Source organism: Sceloporus undulatus, chromosome 5 (genome assembly GCF_019175285.1).
Source record: "Sceloporus undulatus isolate JIND9_A2432 ecotype Alabama chromosome 5, SceUnd_v1.1, whole genome shotgun sequence".
Taxonomy (NCBI): Eukaryota; Metazoa; Chordata; class Lepidosauria; order Squamata; family Phrynosomatidae; genus Sceloporus; species Sceloporus undulatus.
Window position 1 is genome coordinate 56,667,082 of NC_056526.1, and position 26,087 is coordinate 56,693,168.

A 26,087-nucleotide genomic window follows, 5' to 3' on the forward strand; every position below is an offset into this window, starting at 1 on the left:
AAGCTCCTTAATTTCTATTTCTTCTATATCATGCTTAAGAGGCAATTAAGAAAGTTGAATTATCTCCACCAAAAGTTTTGAATACAGCAAGGAGCATGTTATCTCAATCCCTTCCACTCTTCCTGCATCTGAACTACACAAGGGGTACACAGAGATGCACATAACAGGAACCAGATGCATGTGAGGTTTACTTTTGAACTTCCCATACTAGGGGAACAATTATCTCCAGTTACACAGTCTCTAATTGGTGACCGCCACACTCAGTGCTTCCCCATTCTGCAGAGCTCCTTCAGAGAGTTGCTTCATGAAGCCATTTTCAACCTAGAAGATGTGGGTGCTTTTTGGAAGGTCATCACTTGAGAATATACCCCATTTCTAAAAGCAGATTAGGTGTCATCTCCTCTTGAGCAGTTCTGAAGAGAATTCTGTAGCAGAATCTGACTCTTATAAATGCTATGGGGACATGTCCTGAGAAATTAAAGTACAGTAATCTCCTCCAACAAAATAACCACATGTTTCATTTGCTCATCAGTGCTGGAGGGGTTTTCAGGACCTAACTTTTGAGTTAAGAAGAGGTGGGAAGAAATCACATGCCCTGTCTAGGTTGGAAGCAGATCTTTTTGCCCCTTGGAGAAGGTTTATTTCCACATCAACCTCCCCTAATGCAGCAATGCCTCTGAAAGAAGCAGTCACAGGGGTGGGTGGTGGTGGCATCAAGCGAATGTCCTTGCAGCTCCCACAGGAGTTATGTACAAATACTCTACCCTCTCTTTCTAAACCACCTTGCCTTGCAGGGAAGGGTCTGGCATTTGAGAAAGCTACATGCATACATTCAACTGGAGAAATGCTTTCAAAAGCTGATCCTGCCAAGCAGGAAGAACTGTCCTCTTCTGTATGAGCATAAAGAGTAGGATGCATTTAAGGTGATGTTCCATCCAAATCTATGCTTTCAAAAGCATTCCCTGCCCACAACTGGAAGGGGCAAGGTCACTGGACCATCCCTTAAAGTCTTTCCTTTGAGGAAAGGAAAAAAGTATCCAGTGTCTTTTAGTGTAGAGAAAAGATAGGATGGGTGGAACATAGCGACCTTCAACATTATAAACATACAAATGAATCAGGAAGACTGTTCTCCTTTTCATAAAATTTGGATTTGAGCCCAAACTACAGATGATGCATGGCAAGTGAAAGATCATAGTTCATGAGCACAGCTTTTTAAATAAGAATTCAAAAGATAAGGATTTGAATGTGAAGGTTAGCAAAAAATAAAGAGAATAATGACATGTATCTTGAGGCATGGGCCCTCAGTATAGTTTATAAAATGCCAATAACAAAACTGTTAAAAGTAAAGTGGCTCCAAATTATATCAGCACAAATATCAGAATCATCAGTAAGTATGACTTGTAAAAATGCAAGTCAATCGACACCAAATAAAATATTCAAATTTACAAATATAAGTGTCATTGCCTTCCCTAAACTCTAATCTTGGAAGCAAAATTCCCACTTTGGCATTTTCTTTACTTTCCATTTCTTTCTAATTTATATTTTAAGGAAAACATTCATCCTAAAGAGACACACAGATACACCTACATATTTCAAAGGCACTTTTTCATTCTAGACTCTATCAAATATTAAAAGAGATATAACTTATCATCTCTTTACATACACTTAAGCTCTTCCTAGAAAAACCTAATACACACTACAAAAATGTCTACCTACCTAAAAACTGTACTTTTGCCCATTAATTTTTTTGTGTCTGCTGAAGCAAGCAAGCTTTGATGGACACTTCCTGTAAATGAAGTAAATTAAATTATTAGGAAAAGTTGTTTGATATAACATTAGCAAAAACAATAGGTTTTATTTTGTTACAAAGTAGTGTGTGTGTGTGTGTGTGTGTGTGTGTGTGTAATACACACACATATACACACACACACACACTCTTAAGAAAGGGAAAGGATAACATGTACAGTACATTACTTACAGGAGCTCTGAAAGACTCATCAAGAACATTATGGTTATTACTAATTTTGAAATGAAGATGAATTCTCCACTGACAAAGTATATCATCAATATTGTTATTTTACAGGATTAAAAGAGACTATCCAACACTAACTGCATTTCTCCAAGCTAACTGTTAAAAACCTTCTAATTTAGAACTCTGTCTTTGAAGTACTGCCCAGCCAAATCCCAATAAAAAAGTTCTGAGACATGGCATGACAAAAAGTATTCTTTTTAAAAAATAATTATCTGACAATGTGAAAAATATTGTCTCTGAACACAAAGATTCGTTTTTTTAATGCAACGGTTAACAAATACCAAAAGATTAACCCCCACGCTAATTTGCAGGTCATTTTAAAGTTATCCAAATTAAGTATAGACATGTCAAAGTTTGCAACTGAAAAGCCCTTGCTTGTCACCATGCAAACCAATTCCTCTTAAATGTGTTGTGGCCCAATTCATTGATTGGCTAATTATTTATTAGAAGAATTTACTGGCTGCTTTCCCAATAAAATGTTTCCTTCTTAGTTTTTATTGCATTCTAGATGCACACATCTCTCAGAGCAGCAGGTAGTAGTAGTACTGCACATGGCTGAGCCACACACAGGAAAGAAGATTCCAGCTGTTACCTCTGTACTTGGAATTTCAGCAAGGGCATGAGATTTCTGGCTTCTGGTAAAAACGCAAGTGAACAACTATGTCTGAACCAGAGCTAACTTAATGGCCATCAATGAATCGTGTGAGCCATGATTTTCACAAGGCAATTATGTGCTGCATTATGTCTAAGTTGGGAAGAGAGGATATGTTTAACATATATGCATAATTAATAGCATTATGTAGTGGTTTCGGCATTGGACTAGGACAATGGGATACCAGGGTTCAAATCCCAGTTTGGCCATGTAAACCGACCGGAAAAACTTGCAAAAAAAAAAAAAACCCAACCCCAAGATAGGGTCGCCTTAAGGTCACCATAAGCCAGAAACGATTTGAAGGCATACAAATACGTTTTATACGTACATGGACTTAAAATTTCCTGTATCTGATACTCTCTTCTGATGCACAGCAAACTATATTCCATAGCAGTACAGACTGAGTCTCCCTTATCTGGAATTCCAAAATTCATAATATTCCAAAAACCAAACATTTTTTCATGGGAGGCTGAGATAGTGACACCACTACTTTCTAATGATTCAATATGCACAAACTTTTCATGGGCAGAACAATATAAAATATTGTATAAAATTATCTTCAGGCCATGTGCATAAACTGTACTTGAAACAAATGAATGTTGTGTTTAGGCTTGGATCTCATCTCCAAGATATCTCTCATTGTGTACATATATGCAACTACAAGTATTCTAAAATAAAATTTAAAAATCCAAAACATCTCTGGTCCCAAGCATTTTGGATAAGGAAGGCTTAACCATTATTAGTTTCACATCCTATTCCAAATCTCCCTTGACTATTCAAATAGTAGTTCTGAGGAAATAATTTTCTCTACTCATTTTCTCCATGTAATTGAAAGTTTGCCAATCCCTGAATTCTTATCTTCCTTTTCTTCTAAAAACAAAAAAGTCTTAACCTTGTAAAGTCCATCCTTTGTTCTAATGCCCTCACTGTTTTAGTCACTCTTATCCAACTCTGTAGTATCATTAATGAGATGGAGTGACTATATACAATATTCCATACTAAAGATTTATGGCATAACAGTATCTGTTGCTTTATATCCAAACTCTTACATAATAATTCCTAAAAGTCCATTTGCCTTTTTCTCCTTTTCAGATTGTTAGAATTCTGAACTCATCTATTTACATGAGCATAAGGTATTTTCATCTAAAGTGCATTCTTGTGCATGTAGTTTCAGTGAGTCTGCTATTCCACTGTCAGTCACCCAAATTAGAGATATACATTTGAGGCTTCTTACAATTAAGTTAGGATTTTATCATCCTGAATAATTGAGTATCATCTGCAAAACTGATTATTCCATATTTCACTTCTGACTTTGATAAATTTATTGATAATTAAGTACAACAATCTCAAAGAATTTCTTATGGGAATGTTTAACTCTACCCTGCATGTTTAATTCTTCCATCAATTTACCTGGAACTCAAAGTAAAGTCCTGAGTATTTGTCACTGGGAGTTGACACTGACTTGTTCAAAAGCTGCAGCAGGCATTGGCACTGCTCTCTAACAGAACAAATTTTGACATGCCATTCAAGAAATGTAAAAGGTACAGTTCAGAACAGGTCTGCCCATAGAGCTTAAAACCCAATATATGGCTTTGCTTGTTCTGCACCTTCAAGTTGGTTTCAACATGACGATCCTAAAACAAACCTATCATGGAGTTTTCTTGGCAATATTTGTTCAGAAAGAAGGTTGACTTTGCCTTCCTCTAAGGCTGTGAGTATGTGATTTGCCCAAGATTATCCAGTGGGTTTCCATGGTCAAACAGAGATTCAAACACTTTTATTCAGAGTCGTTGCTCCACATTTAACCACTATACCACCATACAGTGGGTTCTTGGTATCCACTGGGGTTTGATTCCAGGACACACAGCTCGGATACCAAAATCTATAGATGCTGAAGTTCCATTATAGTCACAGTAAAATAATGTCTCATATCAAATGACAAAATCAAGGTTTGCTGTGGACAGGATATTTTGTAGCCATAGATGGTTGAATCCATGACTGCAGAATCCCTTATATGGATGGATGGCTTTAGTCTCGCACACAGTTCTTAATAACTTACCATGGTTAACAACAAGAGCAAAGCATTTTCCTCTGTTTCCTCTGTTTGTTCCCTCAGACAAAAAATTGTAAAAAGATGTGTGGTTGAATTCAAGGAAACAGTATGTACAAGTTTGACTCTCAAGATGTTTGGTAGTGGTGCCTTATAAATTAAAAGGTATATCACCAATGATCATGGTTGCTTTCTCTAATGGCAAAGCATTTTTCTAATTAATATGCTCACTGAACAGTTTAAAATTAAAATGCATGAAAGTGTCCTTTAGTATTTGATAAGAAGCATTTTTTTTTTCAGTCACCCTACATCCTCAATGCATACACATTATTTTAACAAAACCAGAGGACTATGATTATTACCACCTGCCAGGCATTTTTCTTAGTCTTCTGCTACCACTACAACAGAAATGTAAAAAGACAGTAGATCAAGCAAGATTGTTCTATCTGTCCTTCTCTGTCTCAGGAATTTCAACCTGACTGGGTTAGCCCACAAGAATAAAGGAAGAGGTGAAGTGCATTCCTAATGTAACAATTCAAAGGAATTACCATTTTTCCCACATATGAAAAGCACTCCTTTGACTCAGTACAGTACAGTTGCTACAGGGCTAAGCTTTCTTTTACGATAAACAAGTGACCCAGATTTGCTTCCTTTAATCTGTTATTCTTTAACAGTATTCACAGGGTCAGCCCAAGAATATGCAACTTGTACAGACAAAGACTACAAATCAATGTATTGTTAAAGCAACCTGTAACCTGTGACACATGTTTATAATCAGAAAAGCCAGCATGGGTATGCGACTATAAAGACCATGGTTCTAATCTCTGCTTGGCTATGAAAACCCACTGGGTGATCTTAGGAAATCACACACTCTTCGCCTCAAAGGTAAGCAAAGACAAACATGCTCTAACAAATCTTGCCAAGAAAACCCCAAAAAGTTTGCCTTATAGTCACCATAAGTTGGAAATGACTTGAAGGCACACAATAACAAACAATTTATATACCCCAATGCTATACAGTGGCCCCTCCTTTCTCGCAGACTTGAGATCCGCATTCTTGATTATTCACGGAGGGCAAGCTCCGTTATCCTCGTGGCACGTGCCCCCTATGTGTTTGCAGGGGCACGCTCCCTTCAAGCCTATGGGGCTTGAATATGTACGAGTCTCCATTTTCACAGGGGGTCTGGAACGGATCACCTACGAAAACGGAGGGCCGACTGTACACTAATTTTCATTTGAATTGAAACAGCAATAGAATGCAATATGACATTGTCAGATAAAGAGCACCTCAAAAACAGAATACAACTTTAAAGACTTTGGTATACATTAAAGTGTGATTTTTGTGGTTGCATGCCTTCAAGTCATTTCCAACTTATGGCAGCCCTAAATCTTGACAAGTGGGTTTCCGTAGAGATTCAAGCCCAGGTTGCCAGGCTCCTAAACCAACACCCACATTACTACAACCACACTGACTCCCAGTGTGATTACACGCTTGAAACAAAGCTACAATAAAGTTGCAGTATTTCCAACTCAAACCGGTTATACAGCTTTAAGGGGCATGAGACATGTAGGGGGATTCCTCAGTAGAAGTACGAGTAGTAGGAGTAACAGTAGTAGTGGGAGATTCCTTACGTCTATGAAACCAACAGCATGATCTTAACCACAATCCAGCATTACCTAAATACAATTCAAAGTTTATCTTAGTTGGAATATTCTATACGCTTTCTGTGGCTGTAAAGTTTTTATTACTTTTATTGTTTATTATTTAGTGACCTAAAAACTCAGAAGCATAGGCTCAAAGAGCTAAAGCTGCAAGTCAAGTCCCCTCATGCCAGCAAAGAGTCATTCTTCCTGCTCCAGCAGAACCAGGAGCCTGTGCTTATTACTGCTGCAGTTGGCTGCAATTACTGGCTTCCTATCCACAGAATACAGGTAGGAAAGGCACTGACTGGGATCTGCAATCTAGTGGTGGAAAAAGAGAGGCGAGGGGGCTGTTTTTTTGTCACGTGGCTCTCCTCTAGGCCAAGGCTAGAGACAGTGGCCAACAACTGCCATTGTCAAATCCTCACTTTAGCTGGGAGGAGGGTGGCAGTGGTGCAGTAGCAGCCGCTGCCACCCATGGCCACTGTTTGTGCCAAGTTTGGCTGTAAAATCAGCCATGTCATCTCCCTCCTTTCCTCTCATTCTTCTCCTTACCCTGGAAGATAAGAGCCCAAAGAATGTGCAGCTGAAGCTTTCTGCCACCTCCTCTACTGATGTTCTGTCATATTGGAAATCAACAATTTACAGATTTTTCTGATCAGGGAGCCTCAACCTGTGTTTGCACTCATAAACACACTATGCATCCAGATAGGATCAACAACATGCAGGAAAAATCCCCAGCAAAAAAATTACAAAAGAAACACCATACTGGGCCTCACAAATTTGAAAAAGATCTTCATCCTAGAATAGGGTTTGTGCCCCCCCCCCAAAAAAAAGTGATCCTCCCCCAACCTGGGAATTCACCTGGAATTCCACAACGGCAAAATGTTTACAAATGATTACACTCTAGACTGTCCCACAGCTTGTAGGCTATACATCAAATGCAAAACCACCTCTGCATATTCTTTACCTTAAGAAAATCCTATGAAAATAGGATCACCAAGTTGACAGGTGACACACATGCACACACATAATCTGCACACTGATTATTTCGATTGCTTCCTATTGGATTCATCTAATCCAGAGTTCGACTTTCCACAGTGACTTGCTGTTTCTGACAGAGGCCAAGATGCTTTTGGCAAGCCCATCAACTGGACACAAAGCCCTCCCATGGTTAATTTCAAAGGATATACTACCAGTTGGATAGAGGAGGATAGAGTACTATCACTGCTTAGTTGGTAAAAGCCAGGCTATGAATACAGCAGAATCAATATTGTCTACTGTAATCTAGAAAGGGGTGAAAGGGTTAAAAAAAAGACAAAGATATACCATGCGTATAAGAAAAAGGATGCAAACTCCTTCTGTTATTAAGTATGACTGCTCATATGTGTTACCTCTGTGCGTGCACAACTATACTTGCATAAATCTATCCTACTTTTTCATGTACTATTTAAGTTTGTTTTTTAAAAAGTGTTTTTTAGATCCAGTTACACATAAGAAAATTACAAAATATTCTGAAGATATTGCAAATTCTACCCAAATATAAAATAACTCCTGTATTTTGACAACTTTTAATAATGCTACACAATTCCAGTTGAGGAGGATGGGCAGAATCAAACATTTAATATGTGAGAAAATGAAATAAACCCCTAACTGCCTTTTCACCCCAATAAACAGAAGAAATGCACTGAAAGGGCAGATTTTACACCGACCTCCCAAATGTCTAATTCCTAGTTCCTTAGAGTGTATGCGCCAAATCGAACAAGCACTTTAAGTAAAGGGGCATTACATATTCAACTAATAAGAAACACATATTAAAATATTCTAAAATATTAATTTCTTTCCATTTTGAGACAACCTAAAATGATTTAGTACATTGCAATGCCACTAGTTATTCAGACACAATAAGCAATCCTTGAGGAAACAAGTTAACATGGATCTCTAATCAGCTTTCAGAATGCCTAAACTAATTTCAAAAACTGCCTATGAGGCTGGAATCATCAAGCAAGCTTAAAATAATCAGCCTAGGAGAAGTATTTGTGGCTGGCTGTCACCTCTGCTGTCATCTCAACACTCAGGGAGCATATGGGAACACGAAATGAAGAAAACTATATTTTTACAATTGATTTGACACAATAAACATAATACACTACAATAATACTAAGAGACTATTAGGCCATCAAAACATGTTCAAACGCTACAGACAATGTATTATAATTAAAAAGGTGGGTGGAAAACAAAAATGTTCCAAAATTTCTCTCCAGCAGCTACAAACTCTGGACAAGCCCACATTTCTATAAAAAGTCAGAGTTCATAAAATATATTACAGAAGGCATTTTAAATTGACTATTCTGACAAGAACTTCTACCATGAGTAGTTAGCATTACTACCAGTTATTTCATACTGTTTCTTTGGTAAACACTTTTAATTCAAATGGGGGGAGGAATCCAATACAGTTGGATTTTAAGCCCATAAATCTAAATTTGAGGGCTATCATAATATTATGTCCACAGAGAAGATCTGCTTCAGCTAGAATGGCCTACTTCATTCAGTAACAGCTATTAAACATATACTAAACTGTTAAGTAAAATTCTTTATTGGTTGAACTGCCACAGCAGTTTTCCAAGCACTGTTTTCAAAATTCAAAGCTATGACGTAAATTCATTCTTTATATGGCTGTCTTTAAAAATGCAGATATCAGATTATGTGCCGTAAATGCCTATATGATTGACAGAAGTCTATCAATGTCATCACAGTTGGTACTGTACACCAATACTAAAGGAACCAGATCCCCTCTCATCTTGGAAATAAGCAGTGTCAGATGTGGTTAACATGTGGATGGGACTGCCAACAAATACCAGGTGTGTTACGCTATACCCAGTGTGTAGGAACTGGCAAAAACCTCTCTTGAGTATTCCTTGCCTAAGAAAACCCTATTAAATTAATAGGGTCACCATACGTCAACAAGTAAATTCAAGGCATATATACCTATATACATCTGCACACTGTTATTTATTTCTAATTATGCCCAATTATGTCACTGCCATTTGTCTCAGCAATTCACTCTTCTCTCTTGGAAATTGCAGTTCTCTTTCTCCATTCAAAATCTTTATCCTTCTTTGTTATTGTTGTTGTGCACCTTCAAGTTGTTTCTGACTTATTACAATGCTAAAGTGACCCTATCATGAGGTTTTCTTGGCATGTTTCTTCAGAGTGGGTTCCCCATTGCTATCCTCTGAGGCTGAGAGTGTGTGACTTGTCCAAGGTCATTCAGTGGGTTTATATAGCCAAACCAGGATTCAAACCCTGGTCTCCAATGCTCAAACCACTACACCAACTCCTATAACTTCATTGTTTTCCTATGATCCATGTCTCTTTCTGCTTCTGATGTATTTAAAGAACATATTATATTGATTCTGATGCTATTAGCAATATGCACCCCCCCTTTTTTTTTTAATCTCAAATTTTTGATTTGCAATTCCTTCTGTGAGGTTCTTGCTCAAGTTCTTTTAAGTTTACTTCATTTGGGCAAGCCTTCCAGTTTGTGAAGGAATCCCTTTTATCTTTAATCCTTCACAGTTCTTATCAGCCATGGTAGTAACCCTGTCTGGACTTCACATGTCCTGTTCTGACTTGTGACATACATTCTAGCTGAGCTTCTATTAATGTGCCTTTTGAGTACTCAAGCATCTTGAGAGAGATTCAATCCTTTTAACTTTCCCTTTCAACTTTCTTTCTACCAGTTCCCACAATCTATATACATCTCCTCCTCTGAAACCAAATAAGATTGCAATTCCCTGGTGCTTTCCCATTCACATACCATTGCAGACAGTGTTTCCAGGTGGTACAATTACACTCACGGGGGCGTAGGCAATATCATTTAGGATTAAATTCAAGCTGCTTCCTCTCTTGTTGGTTCCAGAGGGGAGTTTTTCTAGGGCATATTCATTTAGGCATTCAGATTTTTTTTCTTTTGTTATGACCAGAGTAGACTGATAGCAAATCAATGTGAGATTAACTGAAGTCACCCATTATTACATTTCCAATTCTAGATGATTCCCTGATTTCATTCTCCATGTCAGGATCCTCCTAACTGGATCAAACTTATTGCAAATATTACATCTCAATCATTTTTTCTCCCTACTTTCTGTACGTTGACAACATAAGAAGTTATAGAACTCATTTCTCCCATATGAAGATGAATTTATAGTAAATACATTCTAACTGATGCACAACCACAGAAAGAGAAATCCAAACATCAGGAACTTTCCAAGTACAAAATTACACAAACCTAGATATGGAATCCCTGTATTCCTTCTGTTGTAATGCCTAAAGCCTGGATTTATAAACTAATGCACATCTTTACATGATTGGAAGTAGCTTGTTAATTTTAATCAGTTCCTTCCCATTATTATTATTATTATTATTATTATTATTTCTTACACGCCTCTCCCCATGGGTCAAGGAGGGGGACAACAGGCAACAACTAATAATTATATCATGACTGAAACTGAATGAGGGACTGTTTCATTCCTCTTACAGCACTACTGTAACTTTCAATGTTATTTACTTAGTTATGAGGCTATTCAATCTATCACAATTTATTGAGTCATAGACCAGCTCTTATAAAATACAAAGTTTAGAGCAAATTAATATGAAGACCCTTAAGCCATGGTACAAAAACCATGACAACTAAACATTACTTAACAGAACCCAACTCCCCTTGTATCTTACATTGCTGGCAACTTCCATTAAGTTGACTCTGACTTATGGTAGCTCTAGAAATCATTAAGTGCCCTCACGCAGAGCGATGGCGTCACGTCCTCGTTTGGAGGCAGTGCGTTCGTGACGGCATCATGGTGGCAGCCGTGCGGAATGGCTGCCGCCATTTTGTACACGTGGAGCACGTGCAAGGGTTGGGGGGTGCAGAAGCACCGCCCCTTCCTAACCCTAGTACGTGCTCTGCGCGTACTTTAATGGCGGTCTGTAACCTGCCGATATAAAATATATATTTTATGTATATAAAATGACAAAAAGAAACCATAGAATTCCAAAAGTTAGAGAACATGTAGGTATCCTATTTAATAAGTGCTTTAAGTCATTTGAGGGTGGGTGATTCTCCCAAGTCTGGGAGGCTGTGTACATTCTCCAGTGGACCTTAGAGGACTGTTGCACTCCCATCCTACAAAACTTTATAGAGGTTTTTGAACCGTTTATTTAAATTAAAAACTCAAAATGATCTCTTGTACTTGGTAAGGTGTGGTGGGCAGGGCAGCTTTCCCATATTTTTGATCCCTTTTGATTGTTTTAGCCTCTTTTTCAAACCAGCAAGTAAACCAAAATTTACATCCAGTTTTGACCCCTCCCCCTGGTCTATAATAGCATAGAAAATGCAGGGGAGCATAAATTACTTGACATTTATTTAATTGGGGTTGGAGGACCAAGGGGGCTCAAAAACAACCTTTGAAGAACACATGTGGCTTGTGGGCTTCATTTTTGTATCCTCACTGTTGCTGCTAACTAATAATATGAATATGAATAATAATTTTATTAATTTTAATTCCACCTTCTCCCCAGAGCCAGGACTCAAGGTAACTTTTAACAGTTGAAACAGGCACAAATAGAAACGTAAGTTGGTAAAATATACAAAAATAATAATTAAAATGTAATTAAAATCATTAAAAATAATACTGAAAGCCTAGAATGAAATCATTAGAACAATACTGTATCAAAAACTGTTTTGTTTTGTTTTTCAGTTTTTAAAATCCTGTTGGAATATAATAAAGGTTTTTGCCTGGAAGAACAGCAAGGAAAGAACCAGTTTGACTTTCATAGGAAGGATGTTCCAGAGCCTAAAGACAGCCACAAAGAAGGCCCTCTCCTTCATTCACACCAGATGTACCTGTGAAGTGTTTCAGCACCCACAAAGCTCTGTGGCTTGGACAGACTTGGGTAGCAGACTTCAGTCCTTCAGATAGCCTGGATCAACTTATGTTCTGCTTTGTAGTTCACACTCTGCACTTTGAATTTTTAAGGAAGTGAACAAGTAACCAGTGGAGGTGCTGTAATCAGGGACTTGTGTGATCTGCATAACCAGCCCTGGTTAACAGCCAGGCTGCAGCTCACTAGACCAGCACATTACGGTAATTCAGACAGGAGGCAATTAAGACAAACTCATGTATAAGTCCAGAAATTTTAGTCAGAAATTGACCCCAAAACCTGGGTTGACTTATCCACGGGTGTGTTTACTTAACTCTTAATCAAATAAAGGATCTATCCCCTTCTTTAAGTAGAGTGATGAAAGATTAGAGTTTAGTCTGTCCCAAGAGCACCTAAAAGAAGCACTGAGCCCCTCTGCTCTCTCATCTATATGGTTGTTAGGGTGAATAGTTATGCTTTCCCGAATTTTATGTTCTTTGGCGTTGTTTTCCTTTGCTCCATCCTTTACATCTTTTCCTGTGTGCCCCTATGTTTTACCCGCGACTTATCCATGGGTCATACAAAATCCATAATTTTGGCCCCCAAACCTGCCCTCAATTTACAGATGAGGTCAATTTATAATTGCATATATACAGTATGTCAATGTCACATCCACTAACAGTTATGTAGAGAGCAAAGCCTTTTCTTGTAATATATTTTCTTGGCAAGTATTTCACAGAAAACTTTTGATGTGAGGTATCAAAAAAAAATTTTTTTTTTTGAAAACTTGTGTTTCAAGATTTGTTTTGCTGTTAGCTGTCAAGTTGACTCCAATTTATCATAACCCTTTAAATGGGCTGTCTCCCCAGTCATCTGCTGCCCTGAACAGGTCTTGCAGACTCAAGAACTGTGGCTTCCTTGATTTGGATCAGTGCATGTATAGTGCAGTCTCTTTCTTTCCCTGCTTTCTTCCACTTCTCATGATACTGTATGTCCAAAGTACAGCAGCAGCTTCAGTTCAGTCATCTTCACTTCTCATGGGAGTTCAGGCTTGATTTTCTCTAAGGCCTGTTCATTTGTTTTTAAGTGGGCCATAGCATCCATAGAATGTTTATGCAGCATCACATTACAGATAAGTTGATTTTTCTTCCTGCGAGCATTCTTCACTGTCCAGCTTTCACATCCATACATAGAAATTGGAAATACTATGGCCTGGACGATTCTGACTTCAGTATTTTAAGCTATGTCTTTACACTTGAAGATCTTATTTAGTTCTTTCATGGCTGCCTTTCCAAGACTTAGAGTAGTCTTATTCTGTTTTCTTGACTACAGTCTCCATTTACTTTTCTAAAATCAGAAATAGTGATATAACTGAGTTTGCAAACCAGTACACACTTACCTAGTATTGGACCCTATTTAACATAGAGGATCTTAATTCTGAGTGAACCTTTGTCAGCTCTTTTGTTGATAGGATTTGCAGCTTGTAATTATTCGTTGTTACTACATTCATCCTTTCCGATTCATGGGGGATCCATTCCAGACCCCTCCCCCCACAGATTTGAAAACTTGCCAATATTGGGGTCTCATGCATTTCAATGTCCTGCTCGCTGTCTGTGAAGAGCAAGGTCGCAGATCCCAAGTCTGCGAAAAGGGGGGGACGACTGTAGTACTCAACATACTATTAAGCTCTTAAAGGATTGTAATTAAACTGAAATTGCTGTCCATATGAACATGCTCAGACAGCAGATTCACAGTGAAAACCAAAATGTTTCTATATTCACTGGATTATACACCTTTTTATATGTCTACTCAAAATTAAATCCCATTCAGTACAGTGGGGTTTATTACCAGGTAAGTGGGAAATTATGGTTACTGCACAGGAATAATGGCAAGCAGGGCTACTCCATTGTTGATGAGACCAGCTTCTTAGGCTTTTCCTTTCATATGTTTTACCTTATAGCAGTTACTCCATCAAGCTTCAGTGGAGGGAAGGAAAAGAAAGTAAGAGCTGAATTATCAACTTCACTGGAGAGATTGGCTTATGTGGTACCAGAACTATTTTAATTGTAACTGGCATTAAAAGAACATTGTAGCTTTAATAATTGTTACCACTCCCAAGTTTGCTTGTTTTGCTTCTATTTATTTATCCATTTGTGTTGTGTCTTTTAAAGTGTAAGCAAAAAAAACCAAAAACAAAACAAAACCCTAATCTAAAAATTATAGCATGTATTAATTAGAAAGTAGTTTCATTGAGTATAATTTGCAAAACAAGCAGGTCCTAGTAATTGTGTTCTAATGCGTCAAAAATCTGGTTAAACAATGGTTCTGCATTATGAGATTGAATAGCAGAGGGCTCAGGTTTACACACTTGCAGTAAGAAAAGGACATAGAAAATTTCCATGTTTGGTTTTGGAAAAAAAACTTTCTCACTGTGTTTCTCACTGTGTCTGAACTTTGGAATCCTGTTTCTTCTAACTGTAGTGAGAATTAGTTAATTTAGTCATACGGTATGTATAACAGAAGTCAACGCTGTCAGTTCCTTCTAGAATGTGAAGAAAGGAAGTGTGTACGTAAAAAAAAAAGTTCACCACAGTTCCTTTCATAACATTACACTGTGCTTTACTACTCTCTTTGAACTGAGCCAAAAATCACATAGTGCATACTGGCTTACTGTGGTATAAAAAGTATAAGACTGCTTCCTTCTCTCCCTCCCCTTATGCATAGATTATGTGACATAACTGTATGTCACACATACATGTGACTTATATATCCCTGTAACATAGTTTTATGACCCGACTCCAGTTGTTAGTCCCAGCTATTGTAGACTTATTTAATCAGTGGGAACTTGGTAAATCAACCTTTTTGTAAGTTCATTGATTCATTAGGTCTACTGTACTTGGAACAAACAGATTTAAGTGTATCATCCCATCATGTAAGCCAGAGGTGACACTAAATATAGTCCTTACATGTCATCTAAGAAGCTATTGGTAGAAAATGCCAGGCTTTCAGAGAAATAATTTCTTTTCTTTTAAATGTTAGCACTCCATAATGAATGTTTCTTTAAGATCTATGGAAGTGCCTGAGTCCTTTCTATCTGCACTGTTACCCATTCTCTGATGTAATTCATTAGTAATGTGCAAGTAATTTACTTGTGGATTGTATTTTAAATCTTGCAGCTCTTAAAGTTATTTTTAAAACTTTTTATTTCACTGTATGGTTGTGGAAGCTGGACAGTGAAGAAAGCTGACAGGAAGAAAATAAACTCAGTTGTGGTGCTGGAGAAGAGTTCTATGGATAGAAAAGACAATGATGCTCAGTAAAGTAAAAGTGGAAGGCAGTAAGAAAAGAAAAAGACCACATTACAGATGGATAGACTCAATCAAAGAAAATACAGCCCTCAATTTTCAGGACGAAACGGAGCTCCTTCCTGGTTTGTGTCGTTGGTGTAGCCGTGTAAAGGCTGCACCAGCGACGCAAATCAGAAAGGGGCCAAGCGGCCCCTTTCTGGGAGTCCCCGCTGCCGTTGGGGTGTCCTTGGGGCTTGAAGCCCCAAGGACACCCCTTTCCAGGCTGCGGGGAAGCGGCGGATCAGGGCCTCAGCGGCTGCCGTTCTGACTGCTGAGGCCCCGATACACCGGGGAAAGGTGCGCCTACAGGCCGCCCCAAAGGGGCGGTCTGTAATGCGCCATAGTCTTTTTATAGAAATGATGCTAATCAACAGCTGTCACAATTTAACACAGTCTTAGCCATCCTCTCAACAGGGTTTTTTCAGAACAATTCCCCTATACAAATTAGTGTTATGCCTTTTAGGAGTTAGCATTAAGGAAACCCTTTAAAATAGCTGTTCTACAATAAGCACATTATTTGGGGGGGGGATAAGTTGTATGTGTCTCAAAGTTAAAAACTCTTTAAATTTGGTGTGTGTGTGTGTGTGTGTGTGTGTATTATTTTTGAAAATTAAAACATAAGCTCATATTTCATTTTCATAAAATAATCCAAGTATATCCCCCCTATATAGGATACGGTAGTGGTGGTTTTTTGTGAACATTTCTTACAATACTGTACTAAATGTTTCCCAAAAATTGTAACCTTTTTTGCAATGTCAGAGCACTTCAAGGAAGTTGATTCCACCTAATTCATAGACACTTTTACTTTTAGTACAAGATTAGTGAGTATCTATGCAAACAGGATACTAAAAATCAGATATTATGCTTCTGGATTTCAAAAAAAAGGGCTCTGAAATCTCAGCATGTAAATATTATTTCCATCTCTCAGAATATGTTTAAAATGCTTTCACTTTTTAATGTTCTCATGGACAATTAAGAGCTAACCCATATTCTTCCAAACCAATTTCACAGATTTTGGGTGAAAGGATGTTTTTACCTAGCTAGCTATGTTTAAAAATAAAAACACATACATTAGTGCTAACACACAAATGGAACAAGATTAAAATCATATGGATTTCTCTTGCTGTCAGAGGAGGTTAGAAGTGTTCTGCTAGGCTTCTTTCTCACAGTGCAAGTGTATGACGGGCAATAATAGAAGATATTGCAAATGACGAGGAAATAATCTCAAATTCTACAGAAGGAAGGAAGCTATAACAGTATTACAAAGTTCTGTAAAGCAATTCTACACTGCTGTTTTCTCTAAAAACATTTCTGCAACTCCAGTTATTTAAACTGTGATCCAGGAACCAGAAATACTACTTCAGGAATTCCTATGCACACTAGTCTGGATATAAGTCCCACTTAACTTAATGGGTCTTGCATCACACATAAGCCTACATCATTACCTTCTATCTGAGACAGCAAATGCACTACACTATAGAAATAATGCAGTTTGACACCACTTTAACTGCCATGGCTCCATCCTACTGAATCCTGGGATTTGTAGATTTGTGAAGCAGACAGCACTCTGGCAGAGAAAGCAACAGACCTTGTAAAACTACAAATCCCATTATTTAATAGGCTACAACACTTAAAAGTGGTACCAAACTGCATTATTTCTATAGTGTAGATGCACTCAGTGGTAAAAATAAAAGAAAAAGCACCAGTGATATCTTTCAATTTGCCATGCAAGCTTAAACGAATGGAAGGACTTCAAAATGCAACCAAGTGAAGAAAATCAGATTCTAGATTGAAAAGCACAGACATGGTACATTGCAGGACTAAGTCCATAAAACCAATGTGCCTCTTCCTAAAGGCCATATTTTCTATAATGGAAAAAAGAGCTTTAAGCCTCCAGAGCTGCTATCAACTGAGACTAAACTATCCTAGACTACTCCAGATGTCCCCAGGTTTGTAAACTGGCTTTTGTGTCAGGAATGCATTCTACAGGATTTCTGTGGCAAAACCAAGGAAAGCAGTCAAATAAGGTTTCATTTCAATGAAGTGAAAGAGTCAATAGGGGTTAACAAGGGTGGATATAGCCCCAGCAGACTCACAGCTCAATTTGAGGCATTGTTGATTGAGAATAAAACAAACTATCTAATAAACTGTGTTTTCTGTCAAGTAGTGGTGCACATGTTTTTGCAGTTCCCAGTAACTTTGAGTATCTAAAAAGAACCTCTCTCTAATGGGAAGAAAAGATGAGCAATTATTTTATGAAAACAGAATCAATACACCAGCAGTCTGGACTTCATCAGAAGGACTGTGACATCTATCTATAGTGGCATGGCCAATTCCAGGGAACCCAAATCTTGCCCAGGCACTTCTATAGTGGGCCACAGTGACCCAAAACTGGCTCTAAGCTGATGACGTTTCTGTCCCAGAGGTGACTATAAGTCACTATGGGTTTTAGTTTCCAGGTGTTTCACACAGTCCTGTTTTGGGAAGTGGGAGATGAAGCAAAGTGATATTTGAGGAAAGTCCTCCCACCCACCCAAACCCAGTATATAGTAAGGATTAATTACTTTGGTCAAGCTACAAGCTAGCATACATACACACTCATCTGCAAACTTCTTCCCCCTCACTTGCACATGTATTTTCTTTTCTGAAGCAAATACAATTGTCCTGAAGTTCAGAAGGGGAATTTTAATTCTCAATGCTTTCAAGCATCCTGCCACACCCACGTGAGGCCAGAAGCTTAAGAAATGTGATGGTCTGCAAATAACAAGCAAACCAAAATAACTAATGTCAATACAACAAAGTATGAAGTGGCTGTTCTATTACTACCCTAAAAACATATTTCAAGTCAAAACTTTAATGAAATCTTTAGTGACATGTGTATGCTGTTTGTCAAGTCATTTCTGACTTGTGGCAACCCTAAGGCAAACCTATCAAAGGGTTTTCTTGGCAAATTATTTCAGAGGGGGTTTGCAATTGCCATCCTCTGAGACCGAGAGACTGCAACTTCCCCAAGGTCACCCAGTGGGTTTCCATGGCTGAGTAGGGATTCAAAGTACCATTTTACTAATGGTAAAATTTAAGCAAATACATTCAGGAGCCAAAAGACCACAAATATTACATGGTATCTCGTATTCTTGCACACTCCTCTCTGAAGAACACAGTAGAAAGGGGCCAACACCAAAGTGTGCCAAAGTAGTAGTTTAACAACATGAAATATACTGAGTTGGATCCAGACTTTGTTCAGATTAACTTATATCTCATTGATTTTAATGGTTCTAGCATGACAAAGTCTGGGTCTAAACTATTATATAAAGTTGGACTGGTATGGTATTTGGTAACATAATTACTGTTGTCCCTCCATATTCGCTAGGGTTAGGGGAACAAGACCCCCATGAATATGGAAAAACCGCAAATAACAAAAACACTGTTTTTACCTGAGAGGACACCTCTCTAGGAATCTCTAGGTCCTCCAGTGCAACTCTGTGGTCAATGTCCAATATACACTGACCATAGAATGGCACTGGAGTAGCTACAAATGGTCTTTCAGTGCATCTTTTAGTTAAAGTTGACCACAGAGTTGCACTGGAGGACCTAGACAGTCCTAGAGAGAACATATTAATGAAATTCGTGAATAATCAAATCCGCAAATATCAAAGCCGCAAATATGGAGGGATGACTGTACAGTACTTTAATTTTCTCAAATAGCATATCTAGTACTATTAAGAGAGGCACAAGCTATTGTACATCCATGATACAGTGGTACCTCGGGATACGAAATACCCAGGTTACGAAATTTTCGGGATACGAAAAAATCCCATAGGGAATTATTGTTTCGGGTTACGAATGTTTTTTCGGGTTACGAAAAAACTTTTGGTGCTTTTTTCGGCTTTTTCGCACGGAATCGCGGCTTTTCCCCATTAGCGCCTATGGCAATTCGGCTTACGAAGGCTTTTCGGGTTACGAAAGCGGCCGCGTTACGAATTAATTTCGTAACCCGAGGCACCACTGTACCTAAATATTTATACAGATTGAATATCTCCAATGCTGCAGACCAGAAGTGGTTCAATTTTTTTTGGTGTGTGTGTGTGGAGGGGGGGATTTTGGAGGTACCACAGAGATAGGATACAAGTCTAAACACAAAATTCATTTATGTTTTATGTACACCTTACACACATGTCCTGAAGGCAATTTTATACACAGTATTTTAATAATTTTGTGCATGAAATAGTTTGTGTCCACTTAAACATCAGAAAATAAAGGTTTCACTATCTTAGCTATCCATTTTTGAGTATTTTAAATTTCCGGATAAGGGATACTCACTCAGTCTTTATTAAACTTTGCACTATGAAAATAAAATGAAAATGAAAAAAAGATCTCAGAAACAAGTAAAGGGAAAGTTGTAAAAGCTTAGAAACGATATTTAGAATGCAACATTCTTATGCAGAGCTCGGGGGGGGGTAAAAATTGGAATTAATAACAAAAACACTAAATATTCAGACTTAAATCTAGTGGTTAGCCTCAGCTAAAACAAATCCACTTAATCAATGGAAACTTGGACTTATATTCAAGTGTATTCCCAACTACTGTAAATTAACAAAACCTACATAAACAGTGATTTGGGCCCAAAATGCAGAAATAACCCAGTTTGAGACCAGTATAACTACCCTGACTCTGTGCTAGGGAATCCTGGGAATTGTAGTTTATTGTGGCACCAGAGCTGTCTGACAGAGAAAGCTAAATGTCTCACAAAACTACAGTTCCCAGAAATCCCTAGCATTGAGCTAAGGCAGTTAAAGCAGACTCAAAGTGGATTATTTCTGCAATGTGTTTTGTATCTCAATTTCCCTTGATTCAATCAGCATAGTCTACAGGGACTAACAGTGGTTTGGGCTTCAAATACCCTTTATAAAACTAGTAAAAAAATACTGTTATACAGTTATTACTGTTATACATGATGCACTGCAAGCATCATGATGTGGCTGTACTAGTCACAGTGCTGAAACTTTTCTAATCAGAATCCCTTGCTTCCAATTCTAAACTTTACTATGAGCTTCCACAGACCTCTGAAAACTTAGTTTGAACAAATAACCTGTTCTTTGTATTTTCTGAAATTTCATTTCTTTATTTGATACAGAAGATAGAGGACAATGAGTCAAGTAAAAAGCAAGAGGCATCCCTGGAGTCATTTAAGAAAATCCTTAAGACTCATTTATTTCGTCAAGCCTTCCCTCACATGTCCTGACTGTTTTGCTCCTATATACTATTTATTGTATTTTTAGATTGTTTTATTATCTTGATTGGTTAATGATGGATTTTAATGATGTATAGTAGTATATGGTTTTTTATGAAGGACTTTCGCTGTTAATTTTGATTTTCAAACTGTGATTTGTATTGTATTATATTTGTAACCTGTATCGTATTGTATCTTATTCTGTTTGTAAACCGCCGTGATCATAGGAACGGCGGTATATAAATAAAATTTCAATCAATCAATCAATCAATCTCCACACTGTAGCTGCATCTACACTGCAGAATTAATTTTGACACCTGACACGGTCCAATGCTATGGAAATCTGGGATTTGTAGCTTTGTGAGATAGTGAGCCTTCTCTGGCAGTGAGCTCTGGTGCCACAACAAATACAATACTCAGGATTAACAGGATCATGACAATTAAAAAAGTGTCAAACTGAATTGATTTTGCAGTGTGGCAGCAATTTACTTTACAAGTGGCTTGCCACCATGTTGCAGGAGCAAGATCCTGGGGGAGATTCTTAGATGGCACTGGGGCATTAAACCCAAAGATTACTATTCTCTGCAACATTAGAAAGAACCTTCCTATCATAAAGTTCCAAGAGTGTTCCATGTTTATTTACACAGTAGCAAATGTATCATCACTTACATTTCATTACTGCCTTGATAAGACAGTTGTACTGAGAGCCAGCATAGCGTAATAGTTTCAGCGTTGGACTATTGATTCTTGAGACCATGGAAACCCACTGGGTGAACTTGGCCAAGTCACATGCCCTCAGCCCCAGGCAAAGGCAATGGCAAACCACTCTGAAGAAACTTGCCAGGAAAATCCCATGATTGGTTCATCTTAGGGTCAGAAAGGACTTGGAGGTATACAACAACAACAAGGACGGTTGCAGAATTGCAAATTAGCAATGTAAAATATTATCCACATCACTATTTTTAAAAGCTGTTCAGAAATGCTACTCCTTTACTTTTCCCACTTTAGACATAAAAATGGGGGGGGGGGGTCCTGTTTCTCATGTATTTAGTGTTTACTCAAGAATCCCTTTAATAAAGCTTGTTTCCAGGTAAAAGTGCTAAGATCACTGTCTATTAATAAATGGTACCTTTTCTAACATAGTTTTTATCACTGTTTGTCTTCAAGTGTTTCTGACTTATGGCAACCCTAAGGTGAACCTATCATGGAATTTTCTTGGCAAGATTTGTTCAGAAAGAGCTTGCGATTGCACTTCCTCTGAGGCTGAGAGACTGTGTCTTATTCAAAGGCGCCCAGTGGGTTTCCATGCAGAGCAGGGATTCAGACCCTGATCTCTAGAGTCACAGTCCAATACTCAAACCATTAGACCACACTGACTTTCTAACATAGCCTTAGGGGTATATCATTTTAAATATTACAACAAAGGTTCTAACAGCACCTTAAAAACAAACAAGTTTTACTGGTAGAAGTTTTCAGGGAGTACAGACTACTTCATCAGATGCAGGTTACTTTTGTTAACTATGGCCTGGTACAGACCGCCCAAAATGGACAGTCTGCCTGTGCCTTGCTTTGCTGCGCAAGGAAGCTGCAGCGGACAAACCCCGTGGCTTCCTCACACAGCAAAAAGAGCCTGCAAAAAGCAGGGGGTTTTTTTGCAGCGCCATGATGACACAGTGCACCAATGGTGCCCTCGCAACATCATTATGGCGCGTGACGTGCAGACGCTAAGCATCCGCCACGTGAAAATGGCAGCGCCCATTTGTACAGGGCGCTGCCATTTTGACGCCCTCATCACGTGTAAAGGGCGTCTGGAAGTATCGTCCCCTCGCACATGACGAGGGCGCCCTATCGCGCCCATCTGTCCCGCGCCTATGCCACATTTTACCCCACAAACTGATCTAAAGCTTAGCTGATGCTGCAATAAGACTCCATTAATCATTCCTACATACAATCATACATTTTTAGAACAACTGAGGGTATAAACTACTGAAGTTGAATGTGTTTAAATGTATAAGTATGCTTAAGAAAGCTAAGCACATACACAAAATTTTGTAACATGTTTGAAGCAGCTTAAATGGAAGACAAAAGGCTTTTAGGCACCACAATACCTTACAGGTTATAATCCTACTAATGTAAAATGATGTTGATAAGAACTTAATTCTATTAATGAGATTTAAACACATTTTGTTTTTGTTAGACTGTCCTCAAGTTGGCCCTGGCTCATGGCAGCCCTGTGGGAAAAACATCTTCAGGATCCCCTATCATCCAATACCCTGCTTAGCTCCTGTGGATTCAGGCCCATGGTCAACCTAATTGTATCTATCCATCTAGCATGCTGTCTTCCTCTCTTTCTGTTGCCTTCTCCCTTCTCTGGCATTATTATCTTTTCTCATAAGTCATACATTCTCATAATGTGGCCAAAATACAACAGCTTCAGTTTTTTCATCTTGGCTTCCAGGGAGAGATCAAGTTTAATTTGTTCAAGGACCCATTTGTTTGTCTTTTTGGCTGGCACTCTTCTCCAGAGCCACATCTCAAATGAGTTTATTTTCTTTCTGTTGGCTTTCTTTACTGTCCAGCTCTCACATCCACATGGTGATGGGGAATACAATGGCATGGATGATACACATAGCACCTTTTACTATCACCTGGCCCAAAACTACCCAGCTTTCCAAGGCACCATTAAGACCAATAATCTCTAGCTAAATGTTACTGGATACTACTTGCCCTGCCCTCTCTATTTGATATTTGATTCTATTCTCTTTATCCTTATGCAACTTAATAGTGCAAACAATTTCAAGCTCCTGTGTATTATACACATAGTGCCATCTTCATAAATGTGACCTTTCTCTCTTGTACAGAGATAACCTAAATCACTCACAACAGGTAGTCCTTTCCTGTCCTTCATAACAGCAATCTCGTGTGCAGGCTTTAGCAGCTAATAGTACTTATCTTTGTGAAAAGTTTCCCTGCTGATTCTTGCATAGTAATAGTCAGACTTTTGTAATAGTTGTCTATCCTAAAAATAGGTTCTGCCTTTGACAGGTTTTAGCTTTAAAAAACCTTCGAGTACTTGTGTATATCATAACATACATTTTCAAAAACTACACAAAAATCACCTTTAAAACAATTTCCACTGATTTCTTGAAATGACTGTAATACATTTATTAATAAACTGTGAATAAGAATGTTAGTCTATATGTTTCATGCAAAGTAGAAAAGTCCAACCTTTAAATTACACCTCCATAAGAACAAAAGTATTAACAATTTGTGCAGCTCAGTCTCAGTTTTTCAGATCAGAAAATATGTCCCATCATAACTGCTGTCTTGCAGTTTCTGCAGAACGATGGTATATACATTCTTTAAATAATTAAATTATGGTTACTAACATCAAAATAAATCTCTCAGATTTTCTTTCTGAAGTAACATGTTACATTTAAAAGAACAAGTCCTAGAACTGTGTGTTTAAAAACAAACAAACCAAGTTATTGCATCTGGAAGAATGCTTTTTAGCCCCTCTGATTTAGTGTACTTAGTATACCGATACTGATACCAGCCAAAATGTTAGTGGAACTGAAAAGACAATATTTATTTGTATTATAGTCATTTATATCTTGCCTTTCTCCCAATAATAGAGCAAGGTGGCTTACAACCTCTTTAAAACAATATAGGTTTTTTTAAAACTATACACGTGCTTCAATAAAAATAAAAAGATTTTTTAAAAAGACAATTGAACATTTTATAAAGTTAAAAATATTAAAATTAATTAAAATTAATTAAAATTATACAAACGATAAAATTATATAGCACATAATTAAAAGTCCATTCTATTCAGTTTCTTAAAGCCAATGGAACAAGAATGTTTGAACTTTTGTGTACAATGTCTGAGAAGGCCCTCTCCCTTATTCCCACTAAATAAGCTTGAGGTTGTGGGACAGAGAGAAGGGCTTCTCAGGAAGATCTATGAGTTATAGAAATATTAGGGTCCACTATAGAAGCTTTCACCTATGCAGCAGACTATTCACTATTTAGTAGTGAATAAGTAACTGTTTCTCCCACATGAAATCTTGGGTACAGCAGTTCCCACACAAAACTCTGAATTACATCAATTCTATAGACTATCAATGAATATGTCTCTTTAAACTAGCAAGAGACTCAGATCCACCATGGAGTTTAATAATGAAATATCATGCAATATTTCTATTTTCTCACTAAAACAACTTGATAATACAAACAATATCTGAGGTTGCAATCCTACACCCAGGTAATATAAATTAAGTCTCACTGAACCCAATGAGATTTACTTCTACATGCCATGTAAAGGATCGCACAGTATATTGCTAAGGGCACAGAAATAAATGAAAAGCTAGAACTGCACCCCTCCAAATACCTTTGGACTGCAGCGCCCATCAGTGACCATACTACCCCTCAGCTAGAACAATAAAAATAAAGCACTTGAGTAGACATGCAAATATCTACACTATTATGTGAGAGTAGTCAGAATCATCACAATACAATGATCATCAATTAACTAGTCTACTCTTTGTAATTCTGATAGTATTTCCTCATTTCTCTGAAATCTCAGTTTACAAACTATTTTATTTCTTTCAGTTTCATGACACATATTTAGTGTATCGGAATGTGTACTGGGATATTGAACTAGGAAGTGTAAGAGAGTTTCAGAGGACAGAGAAAGCATCAAACATTATCTACTGTGTGCAAAAAAGAAAAAGAACAACCATGTAAGCAGCAGTATGCAAAGTCACTTGTAATTCACAATACCAAATGATTATACAGTAGATTTGTACAGTCAGCCCTCTCTATACGCAGAGGATCCGTTCTGGGCTCCCCCACGTACAGTATGAGTAAAATAGCATATGCTCAAGCCCCATAGGAAAGAATTAGGCGCATGCACGTGGCGACACACAGGGTGCATGGCATGGGTATGCACCTAATTACTTCTAATGGGGCTCACCTTCTGTGTAAGCTCAAAGCCGCGGAAGGCAAGTCCGCCTATGAAGAGGGCTGACTGTATAAGCACATTCTGGGAAGCAGTTGCCCATCAGTGTACACTGATTTATCTTAACTGCCAACATTAGATAACTTACAATATATTAGACACCATTATAAACAACCACTGTGTATTATGGTTTTAGCTGCACAAGTATCTTTCGTTTTTTTAAAAAAAAAATCACATCTATATTAGCTGCAAATTAC

At 37.9% G+C, this 26,087-nt stretch overlaps 1 protein-coding gene across 4 annotated transcripts in view; it reads right to left on the reverse strand.

The window, feature by feature from the left end:
* The window catches only part of CNOT2 (CCR4-NOT transcription complex subunit 2), a 76,050-nt gene that overhangs the window by 44,180 nt on the left and 5,783 nt on the right, over nt 1-26,087 (reverse strand). Inside the window, exon 2 of one of the 4 annotated variants that reach the window (XM_042468730.1) lies at nt 1,717-1,786. The exons of the other annotated variants lie outside the window; for them this stretch is intronic. The gene's annotated coding sequence lies outside the window, so the exon portion shown is untranslated. The remainder of the gene's footprint in view (nt 1-1,716; nt 1,787-26,087) is intronic. 4 annotated transcript variants of the gene reach the window in all.